Source organism: Carassius carassius, chromosome 8 (assembly GCF_963082965.1).
Source record: "Carassius carassius chromosome 8, fCarCar2.1, whole genome shotgun sequence".
Lineage (NCBI taxonomy): Eukaryota > Metazoa > Chordata > Actinopteri > Cypriniformes > Cyprinidae > Carassius > Carassius carassius.
The window spans coordinates 36767554-36773553 of NC_081762.1; the positions used below are offsets into that span (position 1 = coordinate 36767554).

General features: G+C 49.1%; 7 non-coding genes across 7 annotated transcripts; 6 read left to right on the forward strand and 1 right to left on the reverse strand.

Annotated features, from left to right (window-relative positions):
* Nucleotides 1–20: 20 nt before the first annotated feature.
* On the reverse strand, nucleotides 21–92 carry trnad-guc (transfer RNA aspartic acid (anticodon GUC)). The gene has a single exon. It is a non-coding gene; the product is annotated as a tRNA-Asp (tRNA).
* A 1072-nt stretch (nucleotides 93–1164) lies between these two features.
* LOC132145898 (U5 spliceosomal RNA) lies at nucleotides 1165–1279 on the forward strand. Its single transcript, XR_009434658.1, has one exon. It is a non-coding gene; the product is annotated as a U5 spliceosomal RNA (small nuclear RNA).
* Nucleotides 1280–1572: 293 nt separating this feature from the next.
* Nucleotides 1573–1644, forward strand: trnag-ucc (transfer RNA glycine (anticodon UCC)). Its single transcript has one exon. It is a non-coding gene; the product is annotated as a tRNA-Gly (tRNA).
* Nucleotides 1645–2889: 1245 nt separating this feature from the next.
* Nucleotides 2890–3004, forward strand: LOC132145899 (U5 spliceosomal RNA). Its single transcript, XR_009434659.1, has one exon. It is a non-coding gene; the product is annotated as a U5 spliceosomal RNA (small nuclear RNA).
* Nucleotides 3005–3297: 293 nt separating this feature from the next.
* Nucleotides 3298–3369, forward strand: trnag-ucc (transfer RNA glycine (anticodon UCC)). Its single transcript has one exon. It is a non-coding gene; the product is annotated as a tRNA-Gly (tRNA).
* A 1229-nt stretch (nucleotides 3370–4598) lies between these two features.
* Nucleotides 4599–4713, forward strand: LOC132145859 (U5 spliceosomal RNA). The gene has a single exon (XR_009434621.1). It is a non-coding gene; the product is annotated as a U5 spliceosomal RNA (small nuclear RNA).
* Nucleotides 4714–5013: 300 nt separating this feature from the next.
* On the forward strand, nucleotides 5014–5085 carry trnag-ucc (transfer RNA glycine (anticodon UCC)). The gene has a single exon. It is a non-coding gene; the product is annotated as a tRNA-Gly (tRNA).
* Nucleotides 5086–6000: the final 915 nt, after the last annotated feature.

Here is a 6000-nt window from a genome sequence, read left to right on the forward strand (position 1 = left end):
GAAGCCGAAAAGAGCTAGCTCTCCCCGTCGGGGAATCGAACCCCGGTCTTCCGCGTGACAGGCGGAGATACTGTCCACTATACTAACGAGGAGCTGCGCATGCTGCCGTTTCTCCCCCAACTGACGCTACTGCACCGACATAACTGAACAATGCATGGTTTTTTCTGACGCTGACACAGCCCTAGCACCGTCAAATTCCAGATGGACCCATCATTAGCTAAAGTCGCATAACATTTGGAACACTACCCGTTGCAGGGGTCATTGTTTGGACTCTTTTTTTTTTTTTTTTTTTTTTTTAAATTGCGCTTTAAACAAAAAGGATTGTGCCAATGCAACTGAACAACATTAATTAGGAACACAGTGCGTCAAAAAAGCAAAATGACAGTTAAAGGCATTTCGTCATTGAAATCGGTGATGTCATCATTCAGCTAAGTTCAGTTTAAATAGTATCTGTGCAATAATTTGCAATCAAGTCAACGATATCGCTGTACATGAAGTGTCCCCAGCTATGCCTGCCAGAGGCGACAGAGGCAAGGAACCAAAACTCGATCGGTGAAAAAATGGAGAAAAAACCAGGCTCAGTCGGGGAGACAGTTCTCCTCTGGTCAGAAGAAACCAGCAAATCAGCTCCAGGCTGCAGAAAAGTCAGACTGTGCAGAAGAATCATCTGTTTCCTGTGGTCTTGTCCTGGTGGTCGTCTGAGACAAGGTCTTTACAGGGGATCTGTATCTGGGGCTCATCTAGTTGTCCCGGTCTCCGCTGTGTTTCAGGGCCATAGAGGTCCTTTCTAGGTGTTGATCAACCATCTTGTCTGGATACTGACTGGATCCGGGTGACTGAAGCGGCCCACTGATCTGGATACAGACTGGATCTGGTGGCTACGGTGACCTCGGAATAAGGGATTTCTTTAAAAGACTCTTTTATTCATATAAGATTTTCTCCAACTTTTCAGATGGAGGCATGAGAAAGAGATTGCCTTGATTGGGCTTGTGGTTATTGGTGGACCGAGTGGACTTTTGTGAGTTTTACTCCTCCCTTTTGGAGTGGGGGGGGGGGGGGGGGGCTGACGAAACGCATGTGGGCAGGTGTCGTCACCCTTGATGACCCTTGGCGAGCGTAGTGGTTTACCAGAGGCAGCGCACAGGCCGGAGTGGTCGTAGACACAGCTCGAGTTTCTCTTCATTATCGCCTAAATCTTTCGCCTTTTACTAAAGATTTCCGTGGAGGGGAACTTTTGCGAGTGACCTGTATTTTTGGGTGCTCTGCTCACAGCAGAGCTACATCGAAATGTCAAGAGCAGGATCAATTTGGCCGTCCGCCAACACGCTGCAGGAGGGCGTGTCACTGGTCTTCGTCTGTATTTGCACTCTCTGCGTTTGCGCTGTCAGCACTTAATGTTTATTTAGCTGGCATGGGAAGGCCGCACTTTCTTGTACGTGACGGGATGCAAACTCTGGAAGGCTCTCTTTAGTGACGGGTCCAAACAAAGATCTCATCAGCTCCTCTTGCCCTATCGGCGACTCGTGCACTTCGAGCCTTCTTAGCGACGGCGCAAATGGCTGACTGCTGACTGCGTTGGTGGTATAGTGGTGAGCATAGCTGCCTTCCAAGCAGTTGACCCGGGTTCGATTCCCGGCCAACGCATGTCCTTTGGCTCGGGCTGATGTCGAAGCAGAACTCCTTCTGTGACCTGTGGCTCCTCCCAAAACTTTTGGATGGATCATTCGGAAGCCGAAAAGAGCTAGCTCTCCCCGTCGGGGAATCGAACCCCGGTCTTCCGTGTGACAGGCGGAGATACTGTCCACTATACTAACGAGGAGCTGCGCATGCTGCCGTTTCTCCCCCAACCGACGCTACTGCACCGACATAACTGAACAATGCATGGCTTTTTCTGATGCTGACACAGCCCTAGCACCGTCAAATTCCGGATGGACCCATCATTAGCTAAAGTCGCATAACATTTGGAACACTACCCGTTGCAGGGGTCATTGTTTGGACTCTTTTTTTTTTTATTTTTTTTTTTAAATTGCGCTTTAAACAAAAAGGATTGTGCCAATGCAACTGAACAACATTAATTAGGAACACAGTGCGTCAAAAAAGCAAAATGACAGTTAAAGGCATTTCGTCATTGAAATCGGTGATGTCATCATTCAGCTAAGTTCAGTTTAAATAGTATCTGTGCAATAATTTGCAATCAAGTCAACGATATCGCTGTACATGAAGTGTCCCCAGCTATGCCTGCCAGAGGCGACAGAGGCAAGGAACCAAAACTCGATCGGTGAAAAAATGGAGAAAAAACCAGGCTCAGTCGGGGAGACAGTTCTCCTCTGGTCAGAAGAAACCAGCAAATCAGCTCCAGGCTGCAGAAAAGTCAGACTGTGCAGAAGAATCATCTGTTTCCTGTGGTCTTGTCCTGGTGGTCGTCTGAGACAAGGTCTTTACAGGGGATCTGTATCTGGGGCTCATCTAGTTGTCCCGGTCTCCGCTGTGTTTCAGGGCCATAGAGGTCCTTTCTAGGTGTTGATCAACCATCTTGTCTGGATACTGACTGGATCCGGGTGACTGAAGCGGCCCACTGATCTGGATACAGACTGGATCTGGTGGCTACGGTGACCTCGGAATAAGGGATTTCTTTAAAAGACTCTTTTATTCATATAAGATTTTCTCCAACTTTTCAGATGGAGGCATGAGAAAGAGATTGCCTTGATTGGGCTTGTGGTTATTGGTGGACCGAGTGGACTTTTGTGAGTTTTACTCCTCCCTTTTGGAGTGGGGGGGGGGGGGGGGGCTGACGAAACGCATGTGGGCAGGTGTCGTCACCCTTGATGACCCTTGGCGAGCGTAGTGGTTTACCAGAGGCAGCGCACAGGCCGGAGTGGTCGTAGACACAGCTCGAGTTTCTCTTCATTATCGCCTAAATCTTTCGCCTTTTACTAAAGATTTCCGTGGAGGGGAACTTTTGCGAGTGACCTGTATTTTTGGGTGCTCTGCTCACAGCAGAGCTACATCGAAATGTCAAGAGCAGGATCAATTTGGCCGTCCGCCAACACGCTGCAGGAGGGCGTGTCACTGGTCTTCGTCTGTATTTGCACTCTCTGCGTTTGCGCTGTCAGCACTTAATGTTTATTTAGCTGGCATGGGAAGGCCGCACTTTCTTGTACGTGACGGGATGCAAACTCTGGAAGGCTCTCTTTAGTGACGGGTCCAAACAAAGATCTCATCAGCTCCTCTTGCCCTATCGGCGACTCGTGCACTTCGAGCCTTCTTAGCGACGGCGCAAATGGCTGACTGCTGACTGCGTTGGTGGTATAGTGGTGAGCATAGCTGCCTTCCAAGCAGTTGACCCGGGTTCGATTCCCGGCCAACGCATGTCCTTTGGCTCGGGCTGATGTCGAAGCAGAACTCCTTCTGTGACCTGTGGCTCCTCCCAAAACTTTTGGATGGATCATTCGGAAGCCGAAAAGAGCTAGCTCTCCCCGTCGGGGAATCGAACCCCGGTCTTCCGTGTGACAGGCGGAGATACTGTCCACTATACTAACGAGGAGCTGCGCATGCTGCCGTTTCTCCCCCAACCGACGCTACTGCACCGACATAACTGAACAATGCATGGCTTTTTCTGATGCTGACACAGCCCTAGCACCGTCAAATTCCGGATGGACCCATCATTAGCTAAAGTCGCATAACATTTGGAACACTACCCGTTGCAGGGGTCATTGTTTGGACTCTTTTTTTTTTTATTTTTTTTTTTAAATTGCGCTTTAAACAAAAAGGATTGTGTCAATGCAACTGAACAACATTAATTAGGAACACAGTGCGTCAATAAAGCAAAATGACAGTTAAAGGCATTTCGTCATTGAAATCGGTGATGTCATCATTCAGCTAAGTTCAGTTTAAATAGTATCTGTGCAATAATTTGCAATCAAGTCAACGATATCGCTGTACATGAAGTGTCCCCAGCTATGCCTGCCAGAGGCGACAGAGGCAAGGAACCAAAACTCGATCGGTGAGAAACCAGGCTCAGTCGGGGAGACAGTTCTCCTCTGGTCAGAGGAAACCAGCAAATCAGCTCCAGGCTGCAGAAAAGTCAGACTGTGCAGAAGAATCATCTGTTTCCTGTGGTCTTGTCCTGGTGGTCGTCTGAGACAAGGTCTTTACAGGGGATCTGTATCTGGGGCTCATCTAGTTGTCCCGGTCTCCGCTGTGTTTCAGGGCCATAGAGGTCCTTTCTAGGTGTTGATCAACCATCTTGTCTGGATACTGACTGGATCCGGGTGACTGAAGCGGCCCACTGATCTGGATACAGACTGGATCTGGTGGCTACGGTGACCTCGGAATAAGGGATTTCTTTAAAAGACTCGTTTATTCATATAAGATTTTCTCCAACTTTTCAGATGGAGGCATGAGAAAGAGATTGCCTTGATTGGGCTTGTGGCTATTGGTGGACCGAGTGGACTTTTGTGAGTTTTACTTCTCCCTTTTGGAGTGGGGGGGGGGGGGCTGACGAAACGCATGTGGGCAGGCGTCGTCACCCTTGATGACCCTTGGCGAGCGTAGTGGTTTACCAGAGGCAGCGCACAGGCCGGAGTAGTCGTAGACACAGCTCGAGTTTCTCTTCATTGTCGCATAAATCTTTCGCCTTTTACTAAAGATTTCCGTGGAGGGGAACTTTTGCGAGTGACCTGTATTTTTGGGTGCTCTGCTCACAGCAGAGCTACATCGAAATGTCAAGAGCAGAATCAATTTGGCCGTCCGCCAACACGCTGCAGGAGGGCGTGCCACTGGTCTTCGTCTGTATTTGCACTCTCTGCGTTTGCGCTGTCAGCACTTAATGTTTATTTAGCTGGCATGGGAAGGCCGCACTTTTTTGTACGTGACGGGATGCAAACTCTGGAAGGCTCTCTTTAGTGACCGGTCCAAACAAAGATCTCATCAGCTCCTCTAGCCCTATCGGCGACTCGTGCACTTCGAGCCTTCTTAGCGACGGCGCAAGTGGCTGACTGCTGACTGCTGACTGCGTTGGTGGTATAGTGGTGAGCATAGCTGCCTTCCAAGCAGTTGACCCGGGTTCGATTCCCGGCCAACGCATGTCCTTTGGCTCGGGCTGATGTCGAAGCAGAACTCCTTCTGTGACCTGTGGCTCCTCCCAAAACTTTTGGATGGATCATTCGGAAGCCGAAAAGAGCTAGCTCTCCCCGTCGGTGAATCGAACCCCGGTCTTCCGCGTGACAGGCGGAGATACTGTCCACTATACTAACGAGGAGCTGCGCATGCTGCCGTTTCTCCCCCAACTGACGCTACTGCACCGACATAACTGAACAATGCATGGTTTTTTCTGACGCTGACACAGCCCTAGCACCGTCAAATTCCGGATGGACCCATCATTAGCTAAAGTCACATAACATTTGGAACACTACCCGTTGCAGGGGTCATTGTTTGGACTCTTTTTTTTTTTTTTTTTTTAAATTGCGCTTTAAACAAAAAGGATTGTGCCAATGCAACTGAACAACATTAATTGGGAACACAGTGCGTCAAAAAAGCAAAATGACAGTTAAAGGCATTTCGTCATTGAAATCGGTGATGTCATCATTCAGCTAAGTTCAGTTTAAATAGTATCTGTGCAATAATTTGCAATCAAGTCAACGATATCGCTGTACATGAAGTGTCCCCAGCTATGCCTGCCAGAGGCGACAGAGGCAAGGAACCAAAACTCGATCGGTGAGAAACCAGGCTCAGTCGGGGAGACAGTTCTCCTCTGGTCAGAGGAAACCAGCAAATCAGCTCCAGGCTGCAGAAAAGTCAGACTGTGCAGAAGAATCATCTGTTTCCTGTGGTCTTGTCCTGGTGGTCGTCTGAGACAAGGTCTTTACAGGGGATCTGTATCTGGGGCTCATCTAGTTGTCCCGGTCTCCGCTGTGTTTCAGGGCCATAGAGGTCCTTTCTAGGTGTTGATCAACCATCTTGTCTGGATACTGACTGGATCCGGGTGACTGAAGCGGCCCA